Source organism: Pleurodeles waltl, chromosome 2_2, assembly GCF_031143425.1.
Source record: "Pleurodeles waltl isolate 20211129_DDA chromosome 2_2, aPleWal1.hap1.20221129, whole genome shotgun sequence".
Taxonomy (NCBI): domain Eukaryota; kingdom Metazoa; phylum Chordata; class Amphibia; order Caudata; family Salamandridae; genus Pleurodeles; species Pleurodeles waltl.
The window spans coordinates 937,749,787-937,772,223 of NC_090439.1; positions in this window are offsets into that span (position 1 = coordinate 937,749,787).

Below are 22,437 nucleotides of genomic sequence, written 5' to 3' on the forward strand. Positions count from 1 at the left end.
CCACAAATTTCCTTTTACCCAGCGTTCCCCCAAGACTCCTGATAAAAATGATACCTCACTTGTCTGGGTAGGCCTAGCGCCTGCGACAAGAAGTGCCCCAAAACACAACGTGGACACATCACATTTTTCTACAGAAAACAGAGGTGTTTTTTGCAAAGTGCCTACCTGTAGATTTTGACCTCTAGCTCAGCTGGCAGCTAGAGAAACCTACCAAACCTGTGCATTTTTGAAAACTAGAGACGTAGGGGAATCCAAGATGGGGTGACTTGTGTGGCTTTCACCGGGTTCTGTTACCCAGAATCCTTTGCAAACATAAAAATTTGGCTAAAAAACACATTTTCCTCATATTTCGGTGACAGAAAGTTCTGCAATATGAGAGGAGCCACAAATTTCCTTTCACCCAGCGTTTCCCCAAGTCTCCCGATAAAAATGATTCCTCACTTCTGTGGGTAGGCCTAGCGCCCAAGACAGAAAAAGCCCCAAAACACAACGTTGACACATCACATTTTCCTACAGAAAACAGAGGTGTTTTTTGCAAAGTGCCTACCTGTAGATTTTGGCCTCTAGCTCAGCCGGCACCTAGGGAAACCTACCAAACCTATGCATTTTTTAAAACTAGAGACCTAGGGGATTCCAAGATGGGGTGACTTGTGGGGCTCTCACCAGGTTCTGTTACCCAGAATCCTTCGCAAACCTCAAAATTTGGCTGAAAAAACACTTTTCCTCACATTTCAGTGACAGAAAGTTCTGAAATCTGAGAGGAGCCACAAATTTCCTTTCACCCAGCGTTTCCCCATGACTCCTGATAAAAATGATACCTCACTTTTGAGGGTAGACCTAGCGCCCACGACAGAAAAAGCCCCAAAACACAACGTGGACACATCACATTTTTCTACAGAAAACAGAGGTGTTTTTTTCAAAATGCCTACCTGTAGATTTTGGCCTCTCGCTCAGCCGGCACCTAAGGAAACCTACCAAACCTGTGCATTTTTGAAAACTAGAGACCTAGGGGAATCCAAAATGGGGTGACTTGTAGGACTCTCACCAGGTTCTGTTACCCAGAATCCTTTGCAAACCTCAAAATTTGGCTAAAAAACATGTTTTCCTCAGATTTCGGTGACAGAAAGTTCTAGAATCTGAGAGGAGCCACAAATTTCCTTTTACCCAGCGTTCCCCCAAGACTCCAGTTAAAAATGATACCTCACATGTGTGGGTAGGCCTAGCGCCCGCAACAGGAAGTGCCCCAAAACACAACGTGGACACATCACATTTTTCTACAGAAAACAGAGGTGTTTTTTGGAAAGTGCCTACCTGTAGATTTTGGCCTCTAGCTCAGCCGGCACCTAGGGAAACCTACCAAACCTGTGCATTTTGGAAAACTAGAGACCTAGGGGAATCCAAGATGGGGTGACTTGTGTGGCTCTCACCAGGTTCTGTTACCCAGAATCCTTTGCAAACATAAAAATATGGCTAAAAAACAAATTTTCCTCATATTTCGGTGACAGAAAGTTCTGCAATCTGAGAGGAGCCACAAATTTCCTTCCACCCAGCATTTCCCCAAGTCTCCCGATAAAAATGATACCTCCCTTCTGTGGGTAGGCCTAGCGCCCGCAACAGAAAATGCCCCAAAACACAACGTGTATACATCACATTTTTCTACTGAAAACAGAGGTGTTTTTTAAAAAGTGCCTACCTGGAGATTTTGACCTCTATCTCAGCCGGCACCTAGGGAAACCTACCAAACCTGTGCATTTTTTAAAACTAGACACCTAGGGGATTCAAGATGGGGTGACTTGTGGGACTCTCACCAGGTTCTGTTACCCAGAATCCTTTGCAAACCTCAAAATTTGGCTAAAAAACATGTTTTCCTCATATTTCGGTGATAGAAAGTTCTGTAATCTGAGAGGAGCCACAAATTTCCTTTTACCCAGCGTTCCCCCAAGACTCCCGATAAAAATGATACCTCACTTCTGTGGGTAGGCCTAGCGCCCACGACAGAAAATGCCCCAAAACACAACGTGGATACATCACATTTTTCAACTGAAAACAGAGGTGTTTTTTGTAAAGTGCCTACCTGGAGATTTTGGCCTCTAGCTTAGCCGGCACCTAGGGAATCCTACCAAACCTGTGCATTTTTTAAAACTAGACACCTAGGGGATTCCAAGATGGGGTGACTTGTGGGGCTGTCACCAGGTTCTGTTACTCAGAATCCTTTGCAAACCTCAATATTTGCCAAAAAAAAACACTTTTCCTCACATTTCAGTGACAAAAAGTTCTGAAATCTGAGAGGAGACCAAATTTCCTTTTTCCCAGCATTCCCCTAAGACTCCAGATACAAATTATACCTCACTTTTGTGGGTAGGCCTAGCGCCGGCAACAGGAAATGCCCCAAAACACAACATGGACACATCACATTTTTCTACAGAAAACAGAGATGTTTTTTGCAAAGTGCCTACCTGTAGATTTTGGCCTCTAGCTCAGCGGGCACCTAGGGAAACCTACCAAACCTGTGCATTTTTGAAAACTAGAGACCTAGGGGAATCCAAGATGGGGTGACTTGTGTGGCTCTCACCAGGTTCTGTTACCCAGAATCCTTTGCAAACATAAAGATTTGGCTAAAAAACAAATTGTTCTCAAATTTCGGTGACAGAAAGTTCTGCAATCTGAGAGGAGCCACAAATTTCCTTCCACCCAGCATTTCCCCAAGTCTCCCGATAAAAATGATACCTCACTTCTGTGGATAGGCCTAGCGCCCACGACAGAAAATGCCCCAAAACACAACATGGATACATCAAATTTTTCTACTGAAAACAGAAGTGTTTTTTGCAAAGTGCCTACCTGGAGATTTTGGCGTCTAGCTCAGACGGCACCTAAGGAAACCAACCAAACCTGTGCATTTTTTTAAACTAGAGACCTAGGGGAATCCAAGATGGGGTGACTTGTGGGGCTGTCACCTGGTTCTGTTACCCAGAATCCTTTGCAAACCTCAATATTTGGCTAAAAAAACACTTTTCCTCACATTTCGGTGACAGAAAGTTCTGAAATCTGAGAGGAGACCAAATTTCCTTTTACCCAGCATTCCCCCAAGACTCCAGATAAAAATGATACCTCACTTTTGTGGGTAGGCCTAGCGCCTGCAACAGGAAATGCCCCAAAACACAACGTGGACACATCACATTTTTCTACAGAAAACAGAGGTGTTTTTTGCAAAATGCCTTCCTGTAGATTTTGGCCTCTAGCTCAGCCGGCACCTAAGGAAACCTACCAAACCTGTGCATTTTTGAAAACTAGAGACCTAGGGGAATCCAAAATGGGGTGACTTGTGGGACTCTCACCAGATTCTGTTACCCAGAATCCATTGCGAACCTCAAAATTTGGCTAAAAAATATGTTTTCCTCACATTTCGGTGACAGAACGTTCTTGAATCTCAGAGGAGCCACAAATTTCCTTTCACCCAGCGTTCCCCCAATACTCCTGATAAAAATGATACCTCACTTGTGTGGGTAGGCCTAGCGCCCGCGACAGGAAATGCCCCAAAACACAACGTGGACACATCACATTTTTCGACAGAAAACAGAGGTGTTTTTTGCAAAGTGCCTACCTGTAGATTTTGGCCTCTAGCTCAGCGGGCACCTAGGGAAACCTACCAAACCTGTGTATTTATGACAACTAGAGACCAAGGGGAATCCAAGATGGGGTGACTTGTGTGGCTCTCACCAGGTACTGTTACCCAGAATCCTTTGCAAACATAAAAATTTGGCTAAAAAAACACATTTTCCTCATATTTCGGTGACAGAAAGTTCTGCAATCTGAGAGGAGCCACAAACTTACTTCCACCCAGCGTTTCCCCAAGTCTCCCGATAATAATGATACCTCACTTCTGTGGGTAGGCCTAGCGCACACGACAGAAAATGCCCCAAAACACAACGTGGACACATCACATTATTTTACAGAAAACAGAGGTGTTTTTTGCAAAGTGCCTACCTGTAGATTTTGGCCTCTAGCTCAGCCGGCACCTAGGGAAACCTACCAAACCTGTGCATTTTTTAAAACTAGAGACCTAGGGGAATCCAAGATGGTGTGACTTGTGGGGCTCTCACCAGGTTCTGTTACCCAGAATCCCTTGCAAACCTCAAAATTGGGCTAAAAAAACACTTTTCCTCCCATTTCGGTGACAGAAAGTTCTGAAATCTGAGAGGAGCCACGAATTTCCTTTCACCCAGCGTTTCCCCAAGACTCCTGATAAAAATGATACCTCACTTTTGTGTGTAGGCCTAGTGCCCACGACAGAAAAAGCCCTAAAACACAACGTGGACAAATCACATTTTTCTACAGAAAACAGAGGTGTTTTTTGCAAAGTGCCTACCTGTAGATTTTGGCCTCTAGCTCAGCGGGCACCTAGGGAAACCTACCAAACCTGTGCATTTTTGAAAACTAGAGACCTAGGGGAATCCAAGATGGGGTGACTTGTGTGGCTCTCACCAGGTTCTGTTACCCAGAATCCTTTGCAAACATAAAGATTTGGCTAAAAAACAAATTGTTCTCATATTTCGGTGACAGAAAGTTCTGCAATCTGAGAGGAGCCACAAATTTCCTTCCACCCAGCGTTTCCCCAAGTTTCCCGATAAAAATGATACCTCACTTCTGTGGGTAGGCCTAGCGCCCACGACAGAAAAAGCCCCAAGACACAACATGGACACATCACATTTTTCTACAGAAAACAGAGGTGTTTTTTGCAAAGTGCCTACCTGTAGATTTTGGCTTCTAGTTCAGCCGTCACCTAGGGAAACCTACCAAACATGTGCATTTTTTAAAACTAGAGACCTAGGGGAATCCAAGATGGGGTGACTTCTGGGTCTGTCATCAGGTTCTGTTACCCAGAATCCTTTGCAAACCTCAATATTTGGCTAAAAAAACAATTTTCCTTACATTTCGGTGACAGAAAGTTCTGAAATCTGAGAGGAGACCAAATTTCCTTTTACCCAGCATTCCCCCAAGACTCCAGATAAAAATGATACCTCACTTTTGTGGGTAGGCCTAGCGCCCGCAACAGGAAATGCCCCAAAACACAACGTGGACACATCACATTTTTCTACAGAAAACAGAGGTGTTTTTTGCAAAATGCGTACCTGTAGATTTTGGCCTCTAGCTCAGCCGGCACCTAAGGAAACCTACCAAACCTGTGCATTTTTGAAAACTAGAGACCTAGGGGAATCCAAGATGGGGTGACTTGTGGGACTCTCACCAGGTTCTGTTACCCAGAATCCTTTGCAAACCTCAAAAGTTGGCAAAAAAACACGTTTTCCACACATTTCGGTGACAGAAAGTTCTGGAATCTGAGAGGAGCCACAAATTTCCTTCCACTCAGCGTTCCCCAAGACTCCCAATAATAAAGATACCTCACTTATGTAGATAGGCCTAGCGCCCGATACAGGAAATGCCCCAAAACACAACGTGGATACATCACATTTTTCTACAGAAAACAGAGGTGTTTTTTGCAAAGTCCCTACCTGGAGATTTTGGTCTCTAGCACAGCCGGCACCTAGGGAAACCTACCAAACCTGTGCATTTTTTAAAACTAGACACCTAGGGGATTCCAAGATGGGGTGACTTGTGGGGCTCTCACCAGGTTCTGTTACCCAGAATCCTTCGCAAACCTCAAAATTTGGCTAAAAAAACACTTTTCCTCACATTTTGGTGACAGAAAGTTCTGAAATCTGAGAGGAGACCAAATTTCCTTTTTCCCAGCATTCCCCCAAGACTCCAGATAAAAATGATACCTCACTTTTGTGGGTAGGCCTAGCGCCCGCAACAGGAAATGCCCCAAAACACAACATGGACACATCACATTTTTCTACAGAAAACAGAGGTGTTTTTTGCAAAGTGCCTACCTGTAGATTTTGGCCTCTAGCTCAGGTGGCACCTAGGGAAACCGACCAAACCTGTGCATTTTTGAAAACTAGAGACCTAGGGGAATCCAAGATGGGGTGACTTGTGGGACTCTCACCAGGTTCTGTTACCCAGAATCCTTTGCAAACCTCAAAATTTGGCTAAAAAACATGTTTTCCTCACATTTCGGTGATAGAAAGTTCTGTAATCTGAGAGGAGCCACAAATTTCCTTTTACCCAGCGTTCCCCCAAGACTCCCGATAAAAATGATACCTCACTTCTGTGGGTAGGCCTAGCGCCCACGACAGAAAATGCCCCAAAACACAACGTGGATACATCACATTTTTCTACTGAAAACAGAGGTGTTTTTTGTAAAGTGCCTACCTGGATATTTTGGCCTCTAGCTTAGCCGGCACCTAGGGAAACCTACCAAACCTGTGCATTTTTTAAAACTAGACACCTAGGGGATTCCAAGATGGGGTGACTTGTGGGGCTCTCACCAGGTTCTGTTACCCAGAATGCTTTGCAAACCTCAAAATTTGGCTAAAAAAACACTTTTCCTCACATTTCGGTGACAGAAAGTTCTGAAATCTGAGAGGAGACCAAATCTCCTTTTACCCAGCATTCCCCCAAGACTCCAGATAAAAATGATACCTCACTTTTGTGGGTAGGCCTAGCGCCCGCAACAGGAAATGCCCCAAAACACAATGTGGACACATCACATTTTTCTACAGAAAACAGAGGTGTTTTTTGCAAAATGCCTATCTGTAGATTTTGGCCTCTAGCTCAGCCGGCACCTAAGGAAACCTACCAAACCTGTGCATTTTTGAAAACTAGAGACCTAGGGGAATCCAAGATGGGGTGACTTGTGGGACTCTCACCAGGTTCTGTTACCCAGAATCCTTTGCAAACCTCAAAAGTTGGCACAAAAACACGTTTTCCACACATTTCGGTGACAGAAAGTTCTGGAATCTGAGAGGAGCCACAAATTTCCTTCCACTCAGCGTTCCCCAAGACTCCCAATAATAAAGATACCTCACTTATGTAGATAGGCCTAGCGCCCGATACAGGAAATGCCCCAAAACACAACGTGGATACATCACTTTTTTCTACTGAAAACAGAGGTGTTTTTTGCAAAGTCCCTACCTGGAGATTTTGGTCTCTAGCACAGCCGGCACCTAGGGAAACCTACCAAACCTGTGCATTTTTTAAAACTAGACACCTAGGGGATTCCAAGATGGGGTGACTTGTGGGGCTCTCACCAGGTTCTGTTACCCAGAATCCTTCGCAAACCTCAAAATTTGGCTAAAAAAACACTTTTCCTCACATTTCGGTGACAGAAAGTTCTGAAATCTGAGAGGAGCCACAAATTTCCTTTCACCCAGCGTTTCTCTAAGACTCCTGATAAAAATGATACCTCACTTATGTGGGTAGGCCTAGCGCCCACAACAGAAAAAGCCACAAAACACAACGTGGACACATCACATTTTTCTACAGAAAACAGAGGTGTTTTTTGCAAAGTGCCTACCTGTAGATTTTGGCCTCTAGCTCAGCCGGCACCTAGGGAATCCTAACAAACCTGTGCATTTTTGAAAACTAGAGACCTAGGGGAATCATAGATGGGGTGACTTGTGGGGCTGTCACCAGGTTCTGTTACTCAGAATCCTTTGCAAACCTCAATATTTGGCAAAAAAAACACTTTTCCTCACATTTTGGTGACAGAAAGTTCTGAAATCTGAGAGGAGACCAAATTTCCTTTTTCCCAGCATTCCCCCAAGACTCCAGATAAAAATGATACCTCACTTTTGTGGGTAGGCCTAGCGCCCGCAACAGGAAATGCCCCAAAACACAACATGGACACATCACATTTTTCTACAGAAAACTGAGGTGTTTTTTGCAAAGTGCCTACCTGTAGATTTTGGCCTCTAGCTCAGGTGGCACCTAGGGAAACCGACCAAACCTGTGCATTTTTGAAAACTAGAGACCTAGGGGAATCCAAGATGGGGTGACTTGTGGGACTCTCACCAGGTTCTGTTACCCAGAATCCTTTGCAAACCTCAAAATTTGGCTAAAAAACATGTTTTCCTCACATTTCGGTGATAGAAAGTTCTGTAATCTGAGAGGAGCCACAAATTTCCTTTTACCCAGCGTTCCCCCAAGACTCCCGATAAAAATGATACCTCACTTCTGTGGGTAGGCCTAGCGCCCACGACAGAAAATGCCCCAAAACACAACGTGGATTCATCACATTTTTCTACTGAAAACAGAGGTGTTTTTTGTAAAGTGCCTACCTGGAGATTTTGGCCTCTAGCTTAGCCGGCACCTAGGGAAACCTACCAAACCTGTGCATTTTTTAAAACTAGACACCTAGGGGATTCCAAGATGGGGTGACTTGTGGGGCTCTCACCAGGTTCTGTTACCCAGAATGCTTTGCAAACCTCAAAATTTGGCTAAAAAAACACTTTTCCTCACATTTCGTGACAGAAAGTTCTGAAATCTGAGAGGAGCCACAAATTTCCTTTCATCCAGCGTTTCCCAAGACTCCTGATAAAAATGATACCTCACTTTTGTGGGTAGGCCTAGCGCCCGCAACAGGAAATGCCCCAAAACACAACGTGGACACATCACATTTTTCTACAGAAAACAGAGGTGTTTTTTGCAAAATGCCTACCTGTAGATTTTGGCCTCTAGCTCAGCCGGCACTTAGGGAAACCTACCAAACCTGTGCATTTTTAAAAACTAGAGACCTAGGGGAATCCAAAATGGGGTGAGTTGTGGGACTCTCACCAGGTTCTGTTACCCAGAATCCTTTGCGAACCTCAAAATTAGGCTAAAAAACATGTTTTCCTCACATTTCGGTGACAGAAAGTTCTTGAATCTCAGAGGAGCCACAAATTTCATTTTACCCAGCGTTCCCCCAAGACTCCTGATAAAAATGATACCTCACTTGTGTGGGTAGGCCTAGTGCCCGCGACAGGAAATGCCCCAAAACACAACGTGGACACATCACATTTTTCTACAGAAAACAGAGGTGATTTTTGCAAAGTGCCTACCTGTAGATTTTGACCTCTAGCTCAGCGGGCACCTAGGGAAACCTACCAAACCTGTGCATTTTTTAAAACTAGAGACCTAGGGGAATCCAAGATGGGGTGACTTGTGTGGCTCTCACCATGTTCTGTTACCCAGAATCCTATGCAAACATAAAAATTTGGCTAAAAAAACACATTTTCCTCATATTTCGGTGACAGAAAGTTCTGCAATCTGAGAGGAGCCACAAATTTCCTTCCACCCAGCGTTTCCCCAAGTCTCCCGATAAAAATGATACCTCACTTTTGTGGGTAGGCCTAGCGCACACAACAGAAAATGCCCCAAAACACAACGTGGACACATCACATTTTTCTACAGAAAACATAGGTGTTTTTTGCAAAATGCCTACCTGTAGATTTTGGCCTCTAGCTCAGCCGGCACCTAAGGAAACCTACCAAACCTGCACATTTTTGAAAACTAGAGACCTAGGGGAATCCAAGATGGGGTGACTTGTAGGACTCCCACCAGGTTCTGTTACCCAGAATCCTTTGCAAACCTCAAAATTTGGCTAAAAAACACGTTTTTCTCACATTTCGGTGACAATAAGTTCTGGAATCTGAGAGGAGCCACAAATTTCCTTCCAGTCAGCGTTCCCCAAGACTCCCAATAAAAAAGATACCTCACTTATGTAGGTAGGCCTAGAGCCCGATACAGGAAATGCCCCAAAACACAACGTGGATACATCACATTTTTCTACTGAAAACAGAGGTGTTTTTTGCAAAATGCCTTCCTGGAGATTTTGGCCTCTAGCTCAGCGTGCACCTAGGGAAACCTACTAAACCTGTGCATTTTTTAAAACTAGACACCAAGGGGATTCCAAGATGGGGTGACTTGTGGGGCTCTCACCAGGTTCTGTTACCCAGAATCCTTTGCAAACCTCAATATTTGGCTAAAAAAAAACTTTTCCTCACATTTCGGTGACAGAAAGTTCTGAAATCTGAGAGGAGCCACAAATTTCCTTTTACCCAGTATTCCCCCAAGACTCCAGATAACAATGATACCTCACTTTTGTGGGTAGGCCTAGTGCCCGCAACAGGAAATGCCCCAATACACAACGTGGACACATCATATTTTTCTACAGAAAACAGAGGTGTTTTTTGCTAAATGCCTACCTGTAGATTTTGGCCTCTAGCTCAGCCGGCACCTAAGGAAATGTTGGACTTTTGCTTATGCAGGGTCATCCCCAGTCTTTTTGCCTCCTGCCTCCTATTTTTTTTCTGACCTGTTGCTGTTGGCTTTTGAACTCTGAGCACTTTCCCACTGCTAACCAGTGCTAAAGTGCATATGCTCTCCGTGTAAATTGTATGTAATTGGTTTATCCATGATTGGCCTATTTGATTTACTATTAAGTCCCTAGTAAGGTGCACTAGAGGTGCCAGGGCCTGTAAATCAAATGCTACTAGTGGGCCTGCAGCACTGGTTGTGCCACCCACATAAGTAGCTCTGTAATCATGTCTCAGACCTGCCACTGCAGTGTCTGTGTGTGTATTTTTACACTGTAAATTCGACTTGGCAAGTGTACCCACTTGCCAGGCCTAAACCTTCCCTTTTCTTACATGTAAGGCACCCCTAAGGTAGGCCCTAGGTAGCCCCAAGGGCAGGGTGCAGTATATGGATAAGGTAGGACATATAGTAATGTGGTTTATATGTCCTGACAGTGAAATACTGCTAAATTCGTTTTTCACTGTTGCAAGGACTGTCTCTCTCATAGGATAATATGGGGGCTACTTTTAAATATGATTAAAGCGTAGATTCCCCTAGAGAGTAGATGGACATGTGGAGTTTGGGGTCCCTGAGCTCACAATTTAAAAATACATCTTTTAGTAAAGTTGATTTTAAGATTGTGCGTTTGAAAATGCCACTTTTAGAAAGTGAGTATTCTCTTGCTTAAACCATTCTGTGACTCTGCCTTGTTTGTGGATTCCCTGTCTGGGTCAGTTTGACAGTTGGGTTGTTTTTCACCTCACACCAGACAGTGACACAAAGGGAGCTGGGGTGTAACCTGCATTTCCTGATTAGCCATCTCTGCTAGGAGGGAGGGGTGGAGTGGTCACTCTCATCTGAAAGGACTGTGCCTGCCTCTAACAATGCCGGCTCCAACCCCCTGGTGTGTGTCTGAGGCCTTGCCTGGGCAAGGCAGGATTTCACAAGTAGGTGTGAGTCCCCTTTGAAGACAGGTGACTTCAAAGACTAAAATGGGTATAAGAAGGGCACCCAAATCTACAGACTTTAGAAACACTTCTGGAACCAAGAGGAACCTCTGCCTGGAGAAGAGCTGTTAGCTGAGGAAGAAGTGCTGCCCTGCCTGTGACTGTGCTTTGTGGAGCTTTCCTGCAGTGCTGCTTCTGCCAGAGTAAGAGGGCAAAGATTGGACTTTGTGTGCCTTCCATCTTGAGAAGAAATCTCCAAGGGCTTGATCTAGAGCTTGCCTCCTGTTGTTTGAAGTCTCAGGGACAGCAAAGACTTCTCTCTGCCAGCACCTGGAGTCTCTGGAGAGACTCCTACTCTGCCCTGTGGTGCCCATCCAGTTCCTGCGCCCCTGAAAGGAGAAGCTGGCAGCCTAAAGACAAGAAAATCCGCGCACAGAGCGCCGTGCGGGGAAAAGATCGACGCGAATCCGATCTGCGGCTGAAAAACGACGCGCCGCCAGCTCCGCAGCCGAGAAACGACGCTCGCAGGAAACGCGACCGAAGAATCGACGCACGGAGCAGGAGAAACGACACGCAGCATCGCTGACGGAGGCTGGGAGATCGCAACCTGCGTGGCGGGACCTTCAACTCATCGTGCGGCTGGATTTTTGACTCGAGTACCGCCGTGCGGAGTTATTTTCGACGCACACCCGCCCGTGCGGGGTTATTTTTGACGCACACCAGGTACATTTTCACTCTAGCAGCGCTAGTGTGTTTTTAAAACTACTTAAAGACTCTTTTTGATTTTTAATTAATAACTTGACTTGTGTATGGTGGATTTTTGTCGTTTTGGTCTTGTTTTGTTTAGATAAATATTTCCTATTTTTCTAAACCTGTGTTGTGTCATTTTGTAGTGTTTTCATTACGTTACTGTGTGTGTTGGTACAAATACTTTACACCTAGCACTCTGAGGTTAAGCCTACTGCTCTGCCAAGCTACCAAGCGGGTAAGCAGGGGTTAGCTGAGGGTGATTCTCTTTTACCCTGAATAGAGTGAGGGTCTTTGCTTGAACAGGGGGTAACCTGACTGTCAACCAAAGACCCCATTTCTAACATTGGTGATCAGCGGTTGGGATTTGGACTTGTATTTGTACTTGACATACAGTGATTAAGTGTACACTACTGTTTGAGTTCAGACCACTACGTGACCACATACTACTTGTTTGGTGATCTTTTGCTTTTTCTCTTAAGGACTCCTTTTTGTTCTACTTCCATGATTTTGCTGATCCCTTGACTGATTCTTTTTACTTCATTGGGAACTTATTTTCTGCCTTTGGAACTTTGCACTTGTGACCATCATGTCTCAATCTGGAGATGCAACAGCTGGAGCTGTGTTTGAAATGGAGAAACTGAAGGAGTACTCAGTTCCTCAATTGAAACAGTTCCTTAAAGATCTTGACTGTCCCACTAAGAGCTCCACCAGGGAGGGGGAGCTGCAAAAGGCACAGAGGGCCTGGGTGACAATCAAGAAGGCTGGAGGGCACACAGAGGAGGAGAATGTGGGTGGGGAAGTGCAGAGGATACACAGTGGTGTAGTGGAGGTACCTGTTACGCCTGGGGGGAGGGTCCGCAGGAGGGGTAGCAGGGTGTCATCCTAGGGTCTGACTCCTGAAGAGTTACAGGACAGACAGGCAGAGAGGGCTCGCCGGGTCAAGGAGTTGCAGATGCAAAGGGAGAATGATTTGGAAGAAAGGAGGAGGAACTTAGAGATCAAAAAGAGGATTTGGGCTTATGAGCTCAAAATGAAGGAGCTGGAAGTCATGAGGGCTGAATCCAGCTGGAATGGTGGCAGCAACAATTTTATATCTAGTGCTGCTGAAGAAGTGCACATGCCCAGAGATGTGGTGCCCTACTTGAAGGAGGGAGTTAACACATACCAGGAGGTTCAGGGGTATGAGGTAGCTCCAGTGATGCACAGGGTCCCTGAGGTGGATTGGGGAACTGGCATAGGGAGTCATATTCCTATGGGTGGGAGGGACACTCTACTGACTCTAGGTGAGAGTGAGAGTGACAGGGAGAGGGGTTCCCCCCAGTTAGAAGTCCTGGTTATGGAGTGTGAAGACATCCCAGAAGAGTGTGGGTTGAGTGTCAGGGACAGTCAGGTACTGTCTCACCAGTCTCAGGAGGGTGATGTGGGGTGCTTTTTCAAAGCAGAGTCACTGGATGGTTGGGTGAAGGGTACTTTGGTTAATTCATGTAAGGGGCTGAGTGATGTAATTGCTGGAGAGCATATGTCTAGTCCTTATTTTCCAGAGCTACGCCAACAGCAGGTGGAGTGTGAGTTCTCTGACCCCAGGGAGCTTACAATGGAGGTAGACCTCTTGGTGAGTACCAGAGAGTCTGAAGAGGCATTTGGGGGGGCTCCTGAGAGGAGTGGTCTAGGTATTTCCCAACCAGGTGAGGTAGGGAAGGATTGTAGTGTCCCAGGTAGGTCCCAGTGTAGTGGGATGGGTGAGGGACCCCATGTCCAGTCTCTGAGGAGAGGGAATGGGGATGGGCTGAGGTCCAAGGTGCCCGAGATCCGGTCCCAGGTCCTGGAGGGTTCCATGAGGGAACACCAGGAGAGGAGCCTAGCCTGTACCATAGGGCCATCTGTTGAGGGAGATCCCACAGTGTCAGGAGAACTTGGGGGGGCGGCTGTAGCCAGCGTCCCACCAGTTCTGGTGTCTGGCAGTACCACTCCTAGTGAGGGGGTGCAGAAGTCCAGACAGAGGGTTGAGAGGGGGTTGCGGACCCCAGTGGAGAACCTGGAGGGTCAGGGGTCAGCTCTGAGAGCAGAGCCCCCCAGGAATGACCTTGGTAAGACCATTTCTGGGTTGGGGGAATCCAGACTCTGTCAGATGGGCAGAGGTCAGGAGACCTGCGCCAGCCAGACTCTTGTGTGGCCCTTGGGGACAGTGTGTCCCTTGAGGGGGGTAAGTGTGCCCCCCTGGAAGTCCTGGTGTGCCAGGCAGTGGTTCAACCGCAGGGTGGTGACTCTGGGTTGAATGATCAGGTTCAGGAGGTAAACTCTGACCTGGTGGGGGGTAAGTGTGCTCCCAAGGAAGTCCTGGTGCGCCAGGCAGTGGTTCAACCGCAGGGTGGTGACCCTGGGTTGGATGACCAGGTTCAGAGGGTAAACTCTGACCTGGTGGGAGGTAGGTATGCCCCCCAGGAAGTCCTGGGTTGCCAGGCAGTGGTCCAGTCTGTGGGTACAGACCCTGGACTGGAGGATCAGGTGCAGGGGGTAAACCCTGACCTGAAGGGGTGGGCGGTTTGCCCAATCACCCCCCCCCTGGTGTGATTTCAAGGGGTACTCTCCCTGAGGGGGGGTGCAGAACCCTGAGAGTAGGGACAGGGGAGAAAGAGCCTCACCCCTGGCCCTGGTCCAACCTGAAGGTACAGACCCCAGGTTGGCGGACCAGTTGCAGGTTAACAGCCCTGCACTGGTGGAAGAATTGTGCAGGACTGCTTCTACAAGCACCCTGACAGTTTTTGACTCTGGGGGTGCCGCTTCGGCAGGGAGGGTACAGAGCCCCAGAGGGGAGGACCAGGGTCAGGTTGTCATCCCTGACCTGGTGGAAGAGAGAGTGGTCAAAGGGTGCCAGGCACCTGGGGCTGCCGCCCCCCACTCTCCGCAGTCACAGTGGTTGGAGAGGCCTGAGGTCGGGCTCTCATCCCTGACAGTTGTCCGGGGCCACCGTGGCTTGCTGTCCTGGTGGACAGAGTTGCCCCTGGGGGGGGGACGTGAGTCACACCCCGGGGGTGGAGTGGGCAACACCACTGTGTTGGCCCTGGTGGTACTATCTGCCCATTGCAATACATCTGTGAGCAAAGTAAAGTTAGGTGCTGCACAGATGGTGTCTGTAGATGTGGAGAAGGGTTCCCCATGGGTTAGCTTAGTGGGCCCTGAGAGTATGGACAGAGGGATCCAACTGGAGTCAGGAAGGCGTAGAACTGGAACATGCCCCTGCTGTTGTGGGCCTGGGTCCTTGTTCTATCGCCCCAATCAGGGAAGTACATCAAGGTATTGATTGTTCTCCCCTGGCTTCAGGCTGGTAGGGGGTCGTGTTGGACTTTTGCTTATGCAAGGTCATCCCCAGTCTTTTTGCCTCCTGCCTCCTATTTTTGTTCTGACCTGTTGCTGTTGGCTTTTGAACTCTGAGCACTTTCCCACTGCTAACCAGTGCTAAAGTGCATATGCTCTCCGTGTAAATTGTATGTAATTGGTTTATCCATGATTGGCCTATTTGATTTACTAGTAAGTCCCTAGTAAGGTGCACTAGAGGTGCCAGGGCCTGTAAATCAAATGCTACTAGTGGGCCTGCAGCACTGGTTGTGCCACCCACATAAGTAGCTCTGTAATCATGTCTCAGACCTGCCACTGCAGTGTCTGTGTGTGTATTTTTACACTGTAAATTCGACTTGGCAAGTGTACCCACTTGCCAGGCCTAAACCTTCCCCTTTCTTACATGTAAGGCACCCCTAAGGTAGGCCCTAGGTAGCCCCAAGGGCAGGGTGCAGTATATGGATAAGGTAGGACATATAGTAATGTGGTTTATATGTCCTGACAGTGAAATACTGCTAAATTCGTTTTTCACTGTTGCAAGGACTGTCTCTCTCATAGGATAATATGGGGGCTACCTTTAAATATGATTAAAGCGTAGATTCCCCTAGAGAGTAGATGGACATGTGGAGTTTGGGGTCCCTGAGCTCACAATTTAAAAATACATCTTTTAGTAAAGTTGATTTTAAGATTGTGCGTTTGAAAATGCCACTTTTAGAAAGTGAGCATTCTCTTGCTTAAACCATTCTGTGACTCTGCCTTGTTTGTGGATTCCCTGTCTGGGTCAGTTTGACAGTTGGGTTATTTTTCACCTCACACCAGACAGTGACACAAAGGGAGCTGGGGTGTAACCTGCATTTCCTGATTAGCCATCTCTGCTAGGAGGGAGGGGTGGAGTGGTCACTCTCATCTGAAAGGACTGTACCTGCCTCTAACAATGCCGGCTCCAACCCCCTGGTGTGTGTCTGAGGCCTTGCCTGGGCAAGGCAGGATTTCACAAGTAGGTGTGAGTCCCCTTTGAAGAAAGGTGACTTCAAAGACTAAAATGGGTATAAGAAGGGCACCCAAATCAACAGACTTTAGAAACACTTCTGGAACCAAGAGGAACCTCTGCCTGGAGAAGAGCTGTTAGCTGAGGAAGAAGTGCTGCCCTGCCTGTGACTGTGCTTTGTGGAGCTTTCCTGCAGTGCTGCTTCTGCCAGAGTAAGAGGGCAAAGACTGGACTTTGTGTGCCTTCCATCTTGAGAAGAAATCTCCAAGGGCTTGATCTAGAGCTTGCCTCCTGTTGTTTGAAGTCTCAGGGACAGCAAAGACTTCTCTCTGCCAGCACCTGGAGTCTCTGGAGAGACTCCTACTCTGCCCTGTGGTGCCCATCCAGTTCCTGGGACCCTGAAAGGAGAAGCTGGCAGCCTAAGGACAAGAAAATCCGCGCACAGAGCGCCGTGCAGGGAAAAGATCGACGCGAATCCGATCTGCGGCTGAAAAACGACGCGCCGCCAGCTCCGCAGCCGAGAAACGACGTTTGCAGGAAACGCGACCGAAGAATCGACGCACGGAGCAGGAGAAACGACGCGCAGCATCGCTGACGGAGGCTGGGAGATCGCAACCTGCGCAGCGGGACCTTCAACTCATCGTGCGGCTGGATTTTTGACTCGAGTACCGCCGTGCGGAGTTATTTTTGACGCACACCCACCCGTGCGGGGTTTTTTTTGACGCACACCAGGTACATTTTCACTCTAGCAGCGCTAGTGTGTTTTTAAAACTACTTAAAGACTCTTTTTGATTTTTAATTAATAACTTGACTTGTGTATGGTGGATTTTTGTCGTTTTGGTCTTGTTTTGTTTAGATAAATATTTCCTATTTTTCTAAACCTGTGTTGTGTCATTTTGTAGTGTTTTCATTAAGTTACTGTGTGTGTTGGTACAATTACTTTACACCTAGCACTCTGACGTTAAGCCTACTGCTCTGCCAAGCTACCAAGGGGGTAAGCAGGGGTTAGCTGATGGTGATTCTCTTTTACCCTGACTAGAGTGAGGGTCTTTGCTTGAACAGGGGGTAACCTGACTGTCAACCAAAGACCCCATTTCTAACAGGAAACCTACCAAATCTGTGCATTTTTGAAAACTAGAGACCTAGGGGAATCCAAAATTGGGTGACTTGTGGGACTCTCACCAGGTCCTGTTACCCAGAATCCTTTGCGAACCTCAAAATTTGGCTAAAAAACATGTTTTCCTCACATTTCGGTGACAGAAAGTTCTTGAATCTCAGAGGAGCCACAAATTTCCTTTTACCCAGCGTTCCCCCAAGTCTCCTGATAAAAATGATACCTCACTTGTGTGGGTAGGCCTAGCGCCCGCGACAGGAAATGCCCCAAAACACAACGTGGACACATCACATTTTTCTACAGAAAACAGAGGTGTTTTTTGCAAAGTGCCTACCTGTAGATTTTGGCCTCTAGCTCAGCGGGCACCTAGGGAAACCTACCAAACCTGTGCATTTTTTTAAACTAGAGACGTAGGGGAATCCAAGATGGGGTGACTTGTGTGGCTCTCCCCATGTTCTGTTACCCAGAATCCTTTGCAAACATAAAAATTTGGCTAAAAAAACACATTTTCCTCATATTTCGGTGACAGAAAGTTCTGCAATCTGAGAGGAGCCACAAATTTCCTTCCACCCAGCGTTTCCCCAAGTCTCCCGATAAAAATTATACCTCACTTCTGTGGGTAGGCCTAGCGCACACGACAGAAAATGCCACAAAACACAATGTGGACACATCACATTTTTCTACAGAAAACAGAGGTGTTTTTTGCAAAGTGCCTACCTGTAGATTTTGGCCTCTAGCTCAGCTTGCACCTATGGAAACCTACCAAACCTGTGCATTTTTTAAAACTAGAGACCTAGGGGAATCCAAGATGGTGTGACTTGTGGGGCTCTCACCAGGTTCTGTTACCCAGAATCCCTTGCAAACCTCAAAATTGGGCTAAAAAAACACTTTTCCTCACATTTCGGTGACAGAAAGTTCTGAAATCTGAGAGGAGCCACAAATTTTCTTTCACCCAGCGTTTCCCCAAGACTCCTGATAAAAATGAGACCTCACTTTTGTGTGTAGGCCTAGTGCCCATGACAGAAAAAGCCCCAAAACACAACGTGGACACATCACATTTTTCTACAGAATTCAGAGGTGTTTTTTGCAAAGTGCCTACCTGTAGATTGTGGCCTCTAGCTCAGCAGGCACCTAGGGAATCCTACCAAACCTGTGCATTTTTTAAAACTAGAGACCTAGGGGAATCCAAGATGGGGTTACTTGTGGGGCTGTCACCAGGTTCTGTTACTCAGAATCCTTTGCAAACCTCACTATTTGGCAAAAAAAAGACTTTTCCTCACATTTCAGTGACAGAAAGTTCTGAAATCTGAGAGGAGACCAAATGTCCTTTTTCCCAGCATTCCCCCAAGACTCCAGATAAAAATTATACCTCACTTTTGTGGGTAGGCCTAGCGCCGGCAACAGGAAATGCCCCAAAACACAACATGGACACATCACATTTTTCTACAGAAAACAGAGGTGTTTTTTGCAAAATGCCTACCTGTAGATATTGGCCTCTAGCTCAGCCGGCACTTAGGGAAACCTACCAAAACTGTGCATTTCTGAAAACTAGAGACCTACGGGAATCCAAGATGGGGTGACTTGTGGGACTCTCACCAGGTTCTGTTACCCAGAATCCTTTGCAAACTTCAAAATTTGGCTAAAAAACATGTTTTCCTCACATTTCGGTGACAGAAAGTTCTGGAATCTGAGAGGAGCCACAAATTTCCTTTTACCAAGCGTTCCCCCAAGACTCCTGGTAAAAATGATACCTCCTTGTGTGGGTAGTCCTAGCGCCCGCGACAGGAAATGCCACAAAACACAACGTGGACACATCACATTTTTCTACAGAAAACAGAGATGTTTTTCGCAAAGTGCCTACCTGTAGATTTTGGCCTCTAGCTCAGCGGGCACCTAGGGAAACCTACCAAACCTGTGCATTTTTGAAAACTAGAGACCTAGGGGAATCCAAGATGGGGTGACTTGTGTGGCTCTCACCAGGTTCTGTTACCCAGAATCCTTTGCAAACATAAAGATTTGGCTAAAAAACACATTTTCCTCATATTTCGGTGACAGAAAGTTCTGCAATCTGAGAGGAGCCACAAATTTCCTTCCACCCAGCGTTTCCCCAAGTCTCCCGATAAAAATGATACCTCACTTCTGTGGGTAGGCCTAGCGCCCACGACAGAAAAAGCCCCAAAACACAACATGGACACATCACATTTTTCTACAGAAAACATATTTTTTTTTTGCAAAGTGCCTACCTGTAGATTTTGGCTTCTAGCTCGGCCGGCACCTAGGGAAACCTACCAAACCTGTGCATTTTTGAAAACTAGAGACCTAGGGGAATCCAAGATGGGGTGACTTCTGGGTCTGTCACCAGGTTATGTTACCCAGAATCCTTTGCAAACCTCAATATTTGGCTAAAAAAACACTTTTCCTTACATTTTGGTGACAGAAAGTTCTGAAATCTGAGAGGAGACCAAATTTCCTTTTACCCAGCATTCTCCCAAGACTCCAGATAAAAATGATACCTCACTTTTGTGGGTAGGCCTAGCGCCCACGACAGAAAAAGCCCCAAACCAAAACATGGACACATCACATTTTTCTACAGAAAACAGAGGTGTTTTTTGCAAAATGCCTACCTGTAGATTTTGGCCTCTAGCTCAGCTGGCACCTAGGGAAACCTACCAAACCTGTGCATTTTTGAAAACTAGAGACCTAGGGGAATCCAAGATGCCGTGACTTGTGGGGCTGTCACCAGGTTCTGTTACTCAGAATCCTTTGCAAACCTCAATATTTGGCTAAAAAAACACTTTTCCTCACATTTCGGTGACAGAAAGTTCTGAAATCTGAGAGGAGCCACAAATTTCCTTCCACTCAGCGTTCCCCAAGACTCCCAATAAAAAAGATACCTCACTTATGTAGGTAGGCTTAGCGCCCGATACAGGAAATGCCCCAAAACACAACATGGATACATCACATTTTTCTACAGAAAACAGAGGTGTTTTTTGCAAAGTGCCTACCTGGAGATTTTGGGCTCTAGCACAGCCGGCACCTAGGGAAACCTACCAAACCTGTGCATTTTTTTAAACTAGACACCTAGGGGATTCCAAGATGGGGTGACTTGTGGGGCTCTCACCAGGTTCTGTTACCCAGAATCCTTCGCAAACCTCAAAATTTGGCTAAAAAAACACTTTTCCTCACATTTCGGTGACAGAAAGTTCTGAAATCTGAGAGGAGCCACAAATTTCCTTTCACCTAGCGTTTCCCTAAGGCTCCTGATAAAAATGATACCTCACTTTTCTGGGTAGGCCTAGCGCCCCCAACAGAAAAAGACCCCCAAAACACAACGTGGACACATCACATTTTTCTACAGAAAACAGAGGTGTTTTTTGCAAAGTGCCTACCTGTAGATTTTGGCCTCTAGCTCAGCCGGCACCTAGGGAAACCTACCAAACCTGTGCATTTTTGAAAACTAGAGACCTAGGGGAATCCAAGATGGGGTGACTTGTGGGGCTGTCACCAGGTTCTGTTTCCCAGAATCCTTTGCAAACCTCAATATTTGGCTAAAAAAACACTTTTCCTCACATTTCGGTGACAGAAAGTTCTGAAATCTGAGAGGAGACCAAATTTCCTTTTACCTAGCATTCCCCCAAGACTCCAGATAAAAATGATACCTCACTTTTGTGGGTAGGCCTAGCGGCCGCGACAGGAAATGCCCCAAAACACAACGTGGACACATCACATTTTTCTACAGAAAACAGAGGTGTTTTTTGCAAAATGCCTACCTGTAGATTTTGGCCTCTAGCTCAGCCGGCACCTAAGGAAACCTACCAAACCTGTGCATTTTTTAAAACTAGGGACCTAGGGGAATCCAAGATGGGGTGACTTGTGGGATTCTCACCAGGTTCTGTTACCCAGAATCCTTTGCAAACCTCAAAATCTGGCTAAAAAACTATTTTTCCTCACATTTCGGTGACAGAAAGTTCTGGAATCTGAGAGGAGCCACACATTTCCTTCCACTCAGCGTTCCCCAAGACTCCCAATAAAAAAGATACCTCACTTATGTAGGTAGGCCTAGCGCCCGATACAGGAAATGCCCCAAAACACAACGTGGATACATCACATTTTTCTACAGAAAACAGAGGTGTTTTTTGCAAAGTGCCTACCTGGAGATTTTGGCCTCTAGCTCAGCCGGCACCTAGGGAAACCTACCAAACCTGTGTATTTTTTAAAACTAGACACCTAGGGGATTCCAAGATGGGGTGACTTGTGGTGCTGTCACCAGGTTCTGTTACCCAGAATCCTTTGCAAACCTCAATATTGGGCTAAAAAAACACTTCTTCTCACATTTCGGTGACAGAAAGTTCTGAAATCTGAGAGGAGACCAAATTTCCTTTCACCCAGCATTTCCCCAAGACTCCTGATAAAAATGATACCTCAGTTTTGTGGGTAGGCCTAGCACCCACGAAAGAAAAAGCCCGAAAACACAACGTGGACACATCACATTTTTCAACAGAAAACAGAGGTGTTTTTTGCAAAGTGCCTACCTGTAGATTTTGGCCTCTAGCTCAGCCGGCACCTAGGGAAAACTACCAAACCTGTGCATTTTTGAAAACTAGAGACCTAGGGGAATCCAAGATGGGGTGACTTGTTGTGCTGTCACCAGGTTCTGTTACCCAGAATCCTTTGCAAACCTCAATATTTGGCTAAAAAAACACTTCTCCTCACATTTCGGTGACAGAAAGTTCTGGAATCTAAGAGGAGCCACAAATTTCCTTCCACTCAGCGTTCCCCAAGACTCCCAATATAAAAGATACCTCACTTTTGTAGGTAGGCCTAGCGCCCGATACAGGAAATGCCCCAAAACACAACGTGGATACATCACATTTTTCTTCAGAAAACAGAGGTGTTTTTTCCAAAGTGCCTACCTGGAGATTTTGGCCTCTAGCTCAGCCGGCACCTAGGGAAACCTACCAAACCTGTGCATTTTGTAAAACTAGACACCTAGGGGATTCCAAGATAGGGTGACTTGTGGGGCTCTCACCAGGTTCTGTTACCCAGAATCCTTCGCAAACTTCAAAAGGTGGCTAAAAAACATGTTTTCCTCACATTTCAGTGACAGAAAGTTCTGAAATCTG